Source organism: Panicum virgatum, chromosome 8N, assembly GCF_016808335.1.
Source record: "Panicum virgatum strain AP13 chromosome 8N, P.virgatum_v5, whole genome shotgun sequence".
NCBI classification, from domain to species: domain Eukaryota; kingdom Viridiplantae; phylum Streptophyta; class Magnoliopsida; order Poales; family Poaceae; genus Panicum; species Panicum virgatum.
The window spans coordinates 32891427-32906641 of NC_053152.1; the positions used below are offsets into that span (position 1 = coordinate 32891427).

Consider the following 15215-nt stretch of genomic DNA (forward strand, 5'->3'; position numbering starts at 1 on the left):
GGGCCTTCACTTGTGCAAGAACTGATCACCAAGGATGGATGCACACAAGCTTCTCTGTACTCAAGTCCTTAGTCTTGCTTCTTGAATGATTGAATGAACAAAATGTATGGAAGATGAAGCTCAAGGTGGCTCTCAACAATAGTATAGTGTATGAATGTTTCCTAGTGTCAAGAGAACTCAAAATGACCCATTGGAGGGATATATATAGGCAGCTCACACGAATAGAGCCGTTGGGGAAAAAGCTGCCAAAAAACTGCTTAGCGCCGGTTAATCCGACGAACCTCCAATAGCCAGCGTCGGTTTAACCGATGAATGTAAACTGCCCATTTGGAAAACTAGCCGTTACAACTCGGGCAGATTGACCGACGTATCATCAGTTTAACCGGTGAGTGTAGTTGTCCACTGATCAACTGAAAAACCAACTCTCTGGACAACTGCACCGACGTTAACTCAAATCCATCGTCGGTTTAACCGGTGAGTACAACTTCTGAAATCCCTGAAAAAACCATCTCACTGGTCAATTGCATCGACGTTTGATTTCAAACATCGTCGGTTTAACCGGTGTATAGAACTTGAAACACCCTGGAAAAACCAACTCTGGACAATTGGACCGATGTTAATTCAAACATCGTCGGTTTAACCGGTGTATAGAACCTGCCCAGACTCTGTTAACTGCGTTTAACCGATGTATAGAAAAGTTGAGTCGTCAGTTTAACCGGTGTATAGACTTTTTCTGATTTTTGCCTTTTCTGATTTGAGTCTTGAATGAAATCCAAATATTCTTGAGTTATAAGTTGAGAACCACTTATTTGAACTTCTAATAACCTAAGTGGCCATAGTGTGCATCCATTTTTGATTGACCATGTCCATGCTCAAGTTACTTGGCCTTAACCCCTCTTAATAGTGCGATCACTACAAAACTATAAAACCTATACTAACCTAAGTGTCCTTCTCAACCTTACGACACTTAGGACTAGAAAGATCCTTAGTCTTGATATATATTTGAGTTGAATAACGAGATCGCCTTTTTGAATAATGAAATTGAGGGGCCTCTTTAACAAATGACCAAATGAGTGATAATGTTTCATTAAGCTGCACAAACTCATTAGTCACAATAAAAGTTGTCATTAATCACCGAAACATACCTAGAGGCCTAGATGCTTACAATGCGGTAGCTTACTTTTTGCATGCCTAGTTCACTGTAAAAATTTCATGACCAGAATCTATGTGCATGTTTTTAGATCTGTTTTTGTTCAGTTTGCCTTGTTAAAGCTAAGTTAAATACTTTCAGTTGCCTATAATTGTTGGTAAATTTTTGCTGCATGCTTGATCAATACCTAAACCTGCTGGTAAAGTTTTACTACCAGGTTATGGTTGCAAGTTATGTTTTCTCATTTGTTCGGTCCCTAGCTATAGGTTTCCTTTTATTGTTGTTACTAAGAAATGTTTTCCAGCATATGTAATTTCAGCACCTTGTTTTGTTCATGTGTATATCTTGTTAAATCATTTAGGACCAGAATGTTGGTGGTTTTTATAAAACTTGCTTAGATTGGCTTGTTAAGCTAAATGGTCTTAGTGTGCTCTCATGGTTATGTTTGCTGGTTAGTAAATAAATTCCAGAGCTTAGTTCTTTTTGCTCTAGACTTATGTTTAGTCTTCCTAATCAGGTTAGTAACACTTTTTGTTGGAAACTCTTCAGGCTAAAATAAATTAAATGAACTCTCATATTGCAGCCCCGAACAGTTGTCATTATGAATTTGTTTGTTGTGTTTGCTCGGTAAATAATTTTCCAACCATGTTGTTTTTGTTAATCGCATTGCATTGCATCATGCTCACGCTCTTGCCATCGTGACCATGTGCATGTCTCCCTTTTTGATGGATTGCCTATTGCACTTCCATGTATTCATACATCAGCATTATTTGCATCTCATTTAGGTACGCTAGATGTACACCGCATGGACATAAAGCACGTGATGGCGGGATCGAACCACAGGATGGTGAATGGCGGACGCATCCAGAAGATGGAAGGACTGTCTGGGATGCATGCTTGGACTAGAGATAATGTCAAGCCGGTGCAGGACTGCAAGCTAACTAACTAACTTTGTGTCAAATCCTAGGCAAGCCCCGGAGAATAACTCTTAATTTTAGTATTCAATGTTATTATTTAAGTATTGTGCATTTACGTTCTAGGAGTTGTATAAAATCCTAGTATGCATGTTTCTCCCTAGGTACCTATGAGTCTCTACTAGTATACAGTTGACGTTAGAAATGCTTTGCTAAGTAGGAACTCGGTAGAAGTCGAGTGATTCCTGCCACTCACGAGATATAGGTCTTGTTACTTGGAAAAATTCCTAGAGAATGAATCAATGATGAAAGAAAAATGGAGACCAGGTGGAGATGAATTCGGTTATGGATATGAAGTGGATGGAAAGTAAGACTCCGCCTATGTCGGTTAAGGACCGTACCATTGTTGGCAGTGTTGATCGAGGATTGAACAGTACTAACCACATATTGAAAGTAGGAGGTTGTCGAAACTGGTATGCTGTAGACCTGATTTACAATGATAGTTTGAATTGTGACCTGCTACTCTGGGCGTGGCATGATGGCTGGTGTTGGATAGTATGTCGCCTCCGGGTTCTCTGGGAGTTCGCCGTGAGGGGCCCTTCACCCGGGTTTTGGCAGGCATGGTTCAGATGTTGTGGTAAGGCTGGGAACAGTTGACATGTGTGGTCCAGTGTGGCTTGCATGTGTCGTGTGGGTTAGGTCCACCTTGCAAGGTTAAATCGGATCGATTCGCCGTGACTCGCGGATATGAGAGCCTTGATCTCTTTGTCACATCGTAGTAAGAATTGGAATGAGAAGGGGAACGATGATGAGATGAATATGATGATGTTATGGTTAGAGGCTTAATGTGATCCACCATGCTTGTTATAGATGTTGGTGCAAACCTAGTTGGTATTTGTATAATAAACTTGAGCTAAAATACTAGAAGTAAGGATCCACTATTAGTAGCTTTTCAGCAAAATAACTCCAGAGCCAAACAGCCTTGAATGTCTAGGAGTCGGCTAAGTATATACCACTAGTCGGGTAAGTCTTGCTGAGTATTAGTATACTCAGGGTTTGTTGTTACCCTGTTTTCAGGTAGCTGCTGCTGGTTGAAGCTAATCAGAATTCATGTCGGTGGGCTCGATGTGACATTCTTCCGACTTCGTAGATAACATTGTTTTCAAACTGAGCTTTTATTTAAATTGAGCTTTTATTTAAATTCCGCCACTTGTTGAACTCTGATAATCTTCTTAAATTTAATTTGTAAAGCTCTGCTTTGTAATTTAAATCTGAAAACTTTTGTTTGCTTGTAATCATCTGTGCTCGTCTTCGTGCGAGACTTCCAGTGCGAGACTTCCAGTGTTTTCGATCCTTAACCCAATAGGCTGCCGGATTACACTATTTTAAGTGCGTGGTAACTTGATTAATTCTTAAGATGATAGTTAGTGTACTTATAATTCGGGCGGTTCTGTTACAGTTGGGCATGCCCTACAAGTACCTGTGGCGGGTACAAGTGTTTCCCTTCGTGGAACCAATCCTTCAAGATCAGTGAGAACTAGAGGAGGCGTTAGAGGGGTTGTATTGGTCCTCATGTCACCCGACATAGCAGGGAGAGGCTTCACAGTCCCGGGGTGACCTCTCGCGGGAGGATGCGCCCAAAACTAGGAAAGCAGGATGGTGGCCATAGCCGTTAGTTTTGTGATAGTAGACCGGTGCCTCAGAGTTAGTCGGAGTTGCTCCTGGCTATCCTCGAGGCAAGTGGGTATAGGTGTACAACCCCTGGAGGGTGAAAACTATAAGTTATCCACGTACTCAGTCATGTACAACTCTGATCCTGTTTCATGTCATAGAGTAGTGCTACTTATCTTCTACCTCCCTCTAGTCCACTTGCCTACTTGGATAGCAGTTGATGTGCGAGGAGTGGGAGTTCTCACACTGCCTTGGTGGGTCATGCTTAGCTCGAGGTATGAGTAGACTGGGAGTCCGGGTGCCGGAACGGCCCGTGTCTGGAAGTTCGGATGATATATTCGTGGTGCTACCTGCGCATAGGAAAATCCCAGCCTTATCCTTGGCTACTTTTCTTATGTTTTTGGATGGTGACGTGAACCTATCCCATCCTTAGGGATAGTTTGGTAGATGCAGGATCCGACTCAAACATCAAGCTGGACGATGATGAAGGAAGTTAAGGAAGGTTGCTACATCCAAGTTTGCCTGTGGAGAAGTGTTCTTGAAGGATGGTCTAGAAGCATAGCTACCACTTTCCGCTTTCTGATTGTTTTTTTAGCCCAAGGGGCTTGTATCCATAAACTCGTACTACAATCCTTTGGATTATGTAAAAATAAATCCTTGTAATGATGTTATCGAGAAGTATGTGTAAGGATCACCGGGGTGTCCGACCCTAGAGGGGGAGGGGTGAATAGGGTCGCTAATCGCTTTCTATCCTAGGGCTCAATCTATTTGCATGAGATAAACCTAACACGTCCTACACATGCTAGTTATGACTAAGGTTTATCTATGCTACTCTCTACTTACCCCTAAAAGACTTGCAACCTATAGCCAATCCTAATCAAACTAACTAGGAAAGTAAAGGCACGCAAGATAGAGTAAATGCGGAAATGTAATACGGTAAGTAAAGAGGTAAGGGAGAGAATATGAAAACTCCCGTGAAGACACCAAGACACACGATTTAACGTGGGTCGGTTAGGACACCAAGTCCCTCCCTACGTCCACGGCCACTTGTCCAACACGAACAAGTGTGATGCCGAGTCTCTCCGCTTGATCACCGTCTTGCGTTCGCCACCAAGGCTCCCGGCAAGCAAAGGCTAAGTGACCCCAAGTCACCAAGACAAGGCCACCGCCACCGTCTCTCTTGAAGCGTCACCCACGGCACCATCTTCACTATCGGAGCTTCTCACCAAGAGGGGTCTCCTTCCCCGCACAAAGTGTCGTTGCCACTCCACACCAAGTCGGAGGGTCACACGACGAGTACAATGATTGCTTGCCGCAGCAAGACTTCTCTCAAGGGAGCTCTCGCAAGAACTAATCCCTATTACAAGTATTAAGCACTCTCACAAGTGTGCTTAAGCCTCTATGATGTACAATGATGCTCTATGGTGGTTGGAGGTGTTCTTCAAGTGTAGTAGGCTTCAGCAACTCCAGCACTCTCCAGCAACCTCAAATGACCCGGCCTTGGGGGTATATATAGCCCACACACCCCAAAAGAGTCGTTGGGAAAGGCTGACAAAAATTCTTATCGTCGGTTAAACCGACGCTCCAGTTTTGTCAACACCGGATCAACCGGTGAGTGTACTTTCCCTTCTTCTAGCCGTTACTGTCTTCCAATGGCTACTTGATCAATCGACCGACGCTCTTGAAATCACCATCGGTTTAACCGGTGAGTGCAAGCTCAGAAACTCCCAAAAAATGGAGTCTCTGGACAACTGCACCGACGCTCAATTTTGAGCATCGTCGGTTTAACTGGTGCTAAACCCTAGCCTCAGCCTCAAGATGGCAATGGGTACCCGAATCCCGAGTACCCGACGGGTTTTACCGTATAAGAAGATGGGTATGGAATGAGTTTTCTACCCGTGGGTATATTATTGGGCAAAATCTTGTACCCATCGGGTATGGTGGGTACGGGTACGGATGTATACTACCCATACCCGCCTACCCGCGGGTAAGAAATACCCGCACAAAAAAATAAGCCATCTTAATTGTCTAACTCATTTTAGCCCATATGGCCCATGAATTTGGCCCAAATCCAATTAATCCCTCCTAGTATATATATTGTTGAACTCTCCTTCAAATCCTACTCCACACTCACTCCAATTTTAGTTTGAAATGAATTATTTTTCATATGAATATGTGATATTTATATGTAATTCTCGGGTATGCTTTTTGGGTATGGGTTACCCGTTGGGTATAAATTACCCGCCGGGTACGGGTATGGAAACATTTTCCTACCCGTGTACGGGTACGGGTAACCCGACGGGTAAAACTTAGTTCTAGCGGGTACGGGTATGGGTGGCCAATACCCGATGGGTGTGTACCCGTTGCCATCTCTACCTCAGCCTCTGGGTCCATTGCACCGATGCCTTCATTTTTCCCGTCGTCGGTTCAACCGTTGCACTCTGCTGACTTGGTCTCCACTGAGCCCATTGCACCGGTGAGTACAATTTTATCGTCGGTTTAACCGGTGATAGTAAATTGTCTCTGTTTTGATCTTTCTGACTTGGACATCACTTGAACTTCGGGCCTTGCTACGCCTATCTTCTCTTTGTCATCACTTGAACCTAAAAATCTGAGAATGGTCATCTTAATAATCATATTAGTCCAAGTGTTGTGTTGTCTATATCGATCACCAAAACATTATATTGAAATATGGCATGAGATGCCATTTTCGCTACAGTATGTCTATGATATGTAATTGAAATAAGTTCTGTATGTGACAGCTACTAATCCATGTACTATCATGATGCTACAGAGAGTCGGGTTCTCCTTTCAGGAACCCAGTTCGTTACAAGCTCCATTATAAATGGTATCTATATCTGAGGTTTGCAACACGAACCTCTGTTACAAATGTTATCTATACCTGAGGTTTGCAACATGAACCATAAGTAAAAATAGTATTATGTCTGCCAATCTACCAACTGCTTGTAAAAATTCCAGGCGCTATTTCAATTTGTCACACATAGACACATAAAGATTAACTTGCAATTGGCACACATACAACACAAATATATGACCACATTTCAGATGCAGAATATATTACAGATAGATTTCAGATAGTTACAGAAGTTCTATTTGCTCATTTAAGTTACAACAAATCTCTACCCAAAATAAATCATGTTCAGCTATTATTATAAAACTCGCCAATTTTCTTGATGAGCTGACTCATTAGGGAGAAGCACAGTCCGCATATGATTTTGGTGAGCTCAGACTGAGCAAGTGCATTTTGATTCGGGCGGGTCTCGCACGGCAAACATGCAAAAAATTTAATTAGCAATCACTGAGCTAGTAGTTAGGTACAACATGGTAAGAAATGGCAAGCATGTGAAATGACAAGTAAACTAGAGCATCATAGTTATCAGCTTCTCCAAATTGAGCAAAGAAGGCCAGTTATATATTATCCGAAGAAAGTTTTATACACCTGAAAATCTACCAGCATGATCGAGTTCCAAATTAATGCTGCAACCTTAATATAGTTGGCACAGTGCTAAATAATTTTCAGTTAACTAGCTTGAAGCAACAACAGAGTAAGTTAACTTCTCCCTATAAACATCACAATTGACAGCAATGGTTCAGGAATAACCCAACCTCAGGAGTGTCATAGGATCTGAGAGGAGTGTCATCACCATAATACTCATCCGGTTCGGTTACCTAGTTCACAATCTTGATAACTGTGCAATGACACCCTACCGAGACTGGCCTAAGGCTTATGATTTAGTTTTTCTGATTGGACCATCTGGGATGGTCCTAATAACTCTGTCCGGGACTAGCAGGGTTCGATCCTGTTGCATTGTCCCTACACGTCACAAGTAGTTAGGTTTGCGTTAATTGGAGTCAAATACCCCTTGCACGTCTTTATTTTAGCCTTCGATAACTAGAGGTTCTGGTTCTAGTTTTTGCCAACTAGGACCACAGGTTTGGTCCGATCCTAATAATCGTAGTGACCATGCTGAGCTAAGTAGCTAAGCCCACCTAGGTGATCTGAGCTAAAGAGTCATAAATTTTTTTTATCATACCCTATGTTGACTGACTAATGCACTTTTCCAATTAGCAGTCGTATCCCAATCAGAAAAGTGAAGGAAAGAAATATAGGAACTGGTTTATGCAATAAAGTACATAGACTTTAATAAGCATATACAATTGTGTTAATAAGCATTTGTTGTGTCGTTAAATCATATATAGGCTTATGGCAGCATTTTTACAACTATCCATGTTTAAAGGAAAAATAGTGTCACCTGGGCCTAATGGGCTTAGAGTTGTGGTAACAAAGGCCTAATTAGACCAGGTTTCTCACCGCGCGAAATTCTCCAGCGAGCTGCCCCTCAGCTGGATCCCACTGCTCGCCGCGCCGCACCTCCAGGCGCTCCCCCTCCCACTCACTCCCCTCCTCCAAATCCAGCGCGCGCCAAATCCCGCCCCAATGCCTGCACCAAAGCTATTACCCGCGCCAAATCCCTCGCGCCGCACCTCTAAATCGCATTCTTGATTGCCCCTCTCTCTTCACATTAACCTCTGCGTTCTTGTTGCTGATTTCCCGTGGATATTCTTGGTCCCAGATCAATCCCCATCATTCTTGATGCTCTAGATTGGTGTTGATTGTAGATGCCGTTGTTGCAGGCTGTAGATCGTTTCTGCAGAACAGGAGGTAGAGCAATCATGGTAGGACAGTTGCAGCTAAGTCACGGGGAGGTGCGCGGTAGGCAAGTGAGAAAAGGGGCAGGATAGTGAACTGGCAGTGATCTGGCATAGGTAATTAATAAATCGATTTGCTTCCCAGTTCTCCACGTTCAGTGCTAGTTTAGGTTGGGTATTTAAGGGACAAATCTTGTCAGGTGTTTGGCAGCAGTTTAAATTTGCGGTGTTCTGGAGTTTCTCATAGTGGTAGTTCTTTTTGTGAGATTCAATACTGGTAGTTCTGATCTAGCGTTTGTTGGGGGTCCCTTTAGGACAATCTGTTTTTACGTGGTAGCTATAGACAATTTCAGTATCGATCCATGGATAATTTAAACTCTGAAGTTGGTGGATTGAGCCTTCAACCGGTTTGCTGCACTACGGCATCTTAATGCCCGTCCTCTCAACCTGAGCTCGCAGTCGCAGCACAAGACTTCGAGTCTGCATCTATAAAAAATTAGAAGTTCTCTCTATATCTCAATGTATCCATTTTCATACTTTGTTGAAACTAATCAACTTTGAAATTTCTTCTCAACACAATAATCAAGTTCTGCAGGATTCCTTTATTCCCGATGGCAGCAGCAGGGCATGAAAGCAGCATTTCGAAATTGGGATTTGGTGCCATTCTAGAACGCATATGCAATTTTTTTAATGAATGCTACATTTCAATGATGAAGTATTCACATTAGTTATGATAATTATTGTCCATTTTTGCTTGGCACTTAATTTAATTTTTTTATGAAAGGTGAACTGTTTGCATAACTGAAAGACCCTCCTTAAGTTTTGATGTTTGTTTAGTTCTGTTTTGCTTAAAGTTTATTTTGCAGCTACCTAGGTATATTTCTACACTTTTAAATCTTGTTCTTCACCTTGATAACAAAGTATTCATTATGCACATGAAAAGAAGTACCTAGTTTCCCACAGCCCCTAGTCATTATTTGGTCATCACATCAATGTGTACACATGATTTATTATCCCCTGACTAAGTGCCTAACATTTCCATCTGGCTTGTGTTACAATTCATATGGAAATTTATCAATGATAATATTTCAGTCCATCAGGTTTTTGAAGCAGAGTCGACTCATGATACGCAGCGGTGTCCTCCCTCCGGTGGGAGAGAGGAGGGCGAGGCTTGAAGGTGGAAGATACGCAGCGATGAGCCATGGTGGCTAGGGTTTGGGGGTCTCCCGGCTCCCGTAGGAAGTCAAGCAGATAATTGCTCTTGCTTGATTAATCTCCAATGTTTACAAGTATTTATATTTTCTCTAGAAAATAAGGGAAATAAATAAATGCGCTAAGGGGCTTATTAGCCACTAAGGGGGCTGCGCCTAGAGTAGTGCAGCCCAATCATAACATCTCTTCCCGCCCCAGCAAACAGCTCATCCTCGAGCTGGACATCGGGGTAGAGAAGCTTGAAGTCGCGGAGTGGTTCCCATGTCGCATCGTCCTCTGGATGACCCTGCCATTTGACGAGGAGGTGCCAGGCACCCCGACGGAGCTGGGCGCGCAGGACACGCTTCGGCGCAGGAAGCAGACGCCCATCCTGCACTGGTGGCACTGGCCCTAGAGCTGCAGACGGAGTTCCCTTGTACGGCTTCAACAGTCCGACATGGAAGACATCATGCAGGCGCCCATTGGGCGGCAGCTGAAGGCGATACGCCATTTGCACGATGCATTCGAGCACCTGGAACGGCTCGGCGTAGCGAGGGCGCAGCTTCCCCTTGGACGGTGACGCCAAAGCGTGGGTGGGGTGATGGAGCAGGCGGAGAAGCACCCAATCACCCACGTTGAACTCCAGCGCGTGGTGGTCATCGTCATAGTGGCGTTTAGTGTGCTGCTCTGCTTGGAGAAGACGTTCCCGGACTTCCACCAAGAAGGCGTCGCGGTCTCGAAGCATGGCGTCCGCGGCTCCGCCTGAGCTGCGCCCTCCCGGTGGGGAATAACAGAGGGCGGCGCCCGGCCGTAGACCACCTCAAACGGCGTCGCCCGGAGAGCCGTGTGAAAGGAGGTGTTGTAGTAGTACTCCGTCCATGGGTGCCAGTCCATCCACGAACGCGGTCGATCGCCCGTCGCACAATGAAGGTACATCGCGATAATCTTGTTGACGACCTCAGACTGTCAGTCAGTCAGTTGGTGGAATGCTGTGCTGAGTCGTAGCTTCACACCTGGAAGCTTAAAAAGATCTTGCCACAGGTTGCTAGTGAAGACCGGGTCGCGGTCGCTGATGATGGAGGTGGGGAACCCGTGGAGTTGTACAATCCCGTTGAAGAAGGCGCGGACAACTAAGGCGGCGGTGTACGGGTGGCTGAGCGTGATGAAGTGCACGTACTTGGAGAACCAATCAACCACTGTCAGGATGACGGACTTGCCGTGCACTTTGGCAAGCCCCTCAATAAAATCCATGGAGATGTCCGCCCACACCTGGGACGACACGTCCAGGGGCTGTAGGAGGCCGGTCGGCTGCATCGTCGTCGTCTTGTTGTGCTGGCACACATCACAGGCATGGACGAAGTCTTGTACAAGTCGCCTATCGCCCGGGATGTAGAAGTCCTCACGTAGGCGGACAAGGGTTTTTTGGATCCCCTCATGCTCCGCAGTGTGCGCCAACGCCACCACCTGGTGACACAGATCCCGGCGTGGGGAACGTTGACGCGGTTGCTGCGGAGGAGGAAGTCGTCCACAGCCTGCCACGGGGCCTCCGCACGTCTTTGAGTCATCGGCGGTGGCCGTCCGGACGTCGTCGAAGAGCGTGAAGGACGGCCCCAAGAGGACCAGCACCACCTTGGAGTCCTCGTCGTGGCGGGACAGCGCATCTGCCGCCGTGTTCTGGCGCCCAGGGTGGAACTCCACCATGAATTCAAACCCGAACAGCTTGCTAATCCACTGATGCTGGGTAATTGTGGAAAGCTACTGGTCCAGGAGAAACTTCAGGCTGTAATGGTTGGTGCAGACGAGGAAACGACGCCCCCACAGGTATGACCACCAGTGCCGAACAGCTTGCACCAAGCCGATCAGCTCGCACTCGTATGCCGCTAGCTTGACATGGCGGGTGGCAAAGGGGCGGCTAAAGAAGGCCAGGGGCCCCGCCCCTTGGTGGAGAACCGCACTGCAACCGGCACCGGACGTGTCGCAATCTATGACAAACTGGCGATCGAAATTCGGCATCTGCAAAACAGGAGCTGCGGATAAAGCTTGTTTGAGCACAACGAAGGCAGCCTCCACGTCCGCAGTCTAGCCAAATGCCTCCTTGTGAAGGGGACGAGTGAGTGGCGCCACGATAGAGCCAAAGTCGCAAATGAACTTCCTGATGTAGACGCGGCCGGATCTTCCGAGAGGTAGGGGTAAATTCGATTGGTGGAGTACGTGACATTGGCGATCCGACTTCTAATCAGACACGAATTCGAAGCCTTCAACCGTTACACCACCGCTCCATTGGTTATCAATCAAGCACAACTTGATTGACCTCACCAAGAAGGCTTTTCCAGCAAGCGAATTGAAGAACACAAGCAAGAAAGTGTAAGCGCGCAATCTGAAATTCAAGTATGAATGAAGCGAAGGTAAAGTAGGGGTTCAAGAACTCAATTCCAAAGGACTAATCCAAGTGCTGGAGTTGCTCGGACCACAATGAGCTGTAGATCAGAATGTCGTCGAAGAAAAATAGCACGATCCTACACATGAAGGGCCTGAGGACATCGTTCATGAGCGCCTGGAAGGTAGTTGGAGCATTGGAGAGCCCGAACTGCATCACCAAGAACTAGAAGTGGCCGTGGTGAGTCCGGAAAGCGTTCTTCTCGATGTCCGCCGGGTGCATGCGCACCTGATGACAGCCCGAACGGGGGTCGAGCTTAGTGAAGAACTAGGCCAAATGCAACTCATCGAGAAGCTCATCCACCACCGGGATCGGGAACTTATCCTTGGCGGTCTTGTCGTCGAGGGCGCGGTAGTCAATGCAAAAGCACCACGACGTGTCCGCCTTCTTGACGAGGAGCACTGGAGTGGAAAACGGGGACGTACTCAGCCGGATGATGCCCTGCTCCAGCATAGCAGCACATTGCCCCTCAGCTCGTATTTCTGAAGCTGCGGGTACCGATAGGGGTGCATAGCTACTAGCGTCGTCCCTGGAAGAAGGTGTATGTGGTGATCATAAGGCCGCGTGGGAGGTAGACCCCGCGGCTCATTGAAGATGGCGCCGTGTTGTTGAAGAAGCTGATCCATCAGCGGAAGCTGCGGGTCAGGGGTGACCGCAGCCAGCGCCTGCTGGTTGGTTGGTGTGCCCGGGGCACCGACAGTGCCACGTGATGCATCGGTCGCCATGCTGGAAGGACACAGTGAGGCCCTCAAAGTCCCAGACCAAGGGCCCCAAGGCACCATGGAAGTCCACGCCAAGGATGAAGTCGAAGCAACCGAGCGGAAGGCCGACGCAGGTGATGGAGAAGGACTCGCTGTCGATGGAGATGGGCACATCACTAGCGATCTCCTCGCACGACACGCGTTCACCACTCGCCATAGAGACGCGGAGCTGGTTTGCCCCATGCGGAGCGAGCCCCAAGCGGCGCATCACTACGCCCTAGAGGAAGGTGTGTGTAGAGCCTGTGTCGAGGAGGCCAAGTAGGCGCTCTCCATTCACCACCACTTGTAGCAGCATTGTGTGGTAGGTCCGAATCCCTGCAAGAGCATACACGGACACAACAAGAACTTGTGCAACGGCCTGCTCAATGGGCGCCTCTGGCGCGGCCGCGGTGTCGTTGTCCGGTCCCTCATCGTCGACGTAGTCGGCCACGTCGAGGAAGAAGAGGTGGGGGACACGTGCCCACGCATGTACTGCTCATCGAAGTTGTAGCAGAACCCCTGCCGGCGACGCTCCAGCATCTCCACGAGCGACAGATGGGGAAATGGCCGCATTAGAGTCGAGGAGATTGCTGCGGAAGTCCCTGGTGTCGGTGTGGCCATGGCCGCGGGCACCGTCCCCCTCCTGGGGAACGTGCGGCAAGAGGCAGCCGTGCTGGCGGCCGCGTTGCACGTGTAGGCGTAGCCGAGGCCGTCGCACAACGCTTGAAGGCGCGTGCCAGGTACATCGCTGCCTGGAGGTCTGGAGGCTCCCGCATCTGCACATCGGTATGAATGTTGTCGTGGAGCCCCCCGACAAAGAGGTCGGCCTTCTGCTACGTCGATATGTTCCAAGGGTGCGCCAAGACCGCCTGGAAGCGATCGACAAACTCGTCGACTGTGGAGTGGAATGGTAAACGGCCGAGGTCCGCCAATCTGGTGCCGTGGATCGAGGGGCCAAAATGCAGGCGGCACAAATCCTTGAAATGGTCCCAAGGTGGCATGCCCGCATCCTGCTTGAGGGTGTAGTACCACATCTGGGCCGCTCTAGTGAGGTGATAGGAGGCCATCCACGTGCGCTCCGATGCTGGTGTTCGTTGGCCCTGGGAAAACTGCTCAAAGTGTGTGAGCCAGTTCAAGGGATCCATCGAACCGTCATAAGTAATGAACTCGAGCTTGTGGAGTCACAGAGGCGCGGTGACGGGTGTGGCGAACGGTGCAGCACCCATGGTGGTGTCCTCAGCATCCGAAACGCCGAAGACCGGGGGCAACAAACTAGCCTCGGGAAAGAGTGTGCCATATACCCCACCATACAGGACCCTTGACACCACTAGACCACCATGGCCGAGCATGGTGCCAGTGGAGGGTGGGGGCTAGACATAAGGCGATGATGAGGTCACTGTGGTCGCTGTGTACACCGTCCCGGAGGAACCTGTGGCCCAAGCCGGGAGCGGAGACGGGGACGCTGGGAATCGCAACAGGTGGATTGGAAGCCCCATCGACACCGGTGGCACGGTGGCAGAGGAGTCCCCCCCAACCGGGCGGCATCCCATAGGGCAGGGAGGCCTAGTGGCTGGGAGGGAGGGGGTGGCCGCGGAGCGGGTGGAGCATAGGACGGCAGTGGCGGCTGGTACTGGCCCTGAAGCAGGGCCTGCATCATCACCCACATTTCGGCCATGTTGTTGTTGAGCTCCACAATGGCGGCCGTTGTCTGCTGCGGGGAGAACACGACGTCGGCGGCATCTGCGGCTGTTGCGGCAGCAGCACTAAGGAGAGGATGGGCGCGGTCGGTACCACCGCCGCGGACGCCACCAGACTGGCCGCCTGGGCCGAAGACGCGGACGGAGGTGGGGGCGGCGTGGTGGAGGTAGGCGCAGGGATCGACATCTCTGATATCAGGTTGATACGCAGCGGTGTCCTCCCTCTGGTCGGCCTGAGATTGTATTAGTGGGAGAGAGGAGGGCGAGGCTTGAAGGTGGAAGATCTGTGGCGAGGAGCCGTGGTGGCGCTGTTGCATGAAGAGACGGAGGAGGAGGAACCGATTGGATGAGGGGTGGCTAGAAATGCGCTAAGGGGCTTATTAGCCACTAATGGGCCTGCGCCTAGGGTAGTGCAGCCCGGTCATAACAACTCACACCAAAAAGTTCTTACTTCGTCGAGTTAAATAGAAGAGTTAGTTTATCCTACTTGCTTTCATGTTCAGTTGCGCATTACTGGTACGTTTTGTCAATATGCTTTACTGATTTTCCTAAAATATGATCATATATATGACCTTAATTTAATGACATATTAAGCACTCACAGCAAGATAATTGACATGTGACTGCTTTCTGAATCTATTTCTGATTTTATTAATCATTCAGTTGCCATCTATTCAAAATATGTTTCCATATGTTAACAAAGGTAGTTTTTATCAATTTATTGTAATAAATCAAATGAATAAGA

At 47.9% G+C, this 15215-nt stretch overlaps 1 pseudogene; it reads right to left on the minus strand.

Moving 5' to 3' along the window:
- Nucleotides 1-13012: 13012 nt before the first annotated feature.
- Nucleotides 13013-14788, minus strand: LOC120684959 (annotated as a pseudogene).
- Nucleotides 14789-15215: the final 427 nt, after the last annotated feature.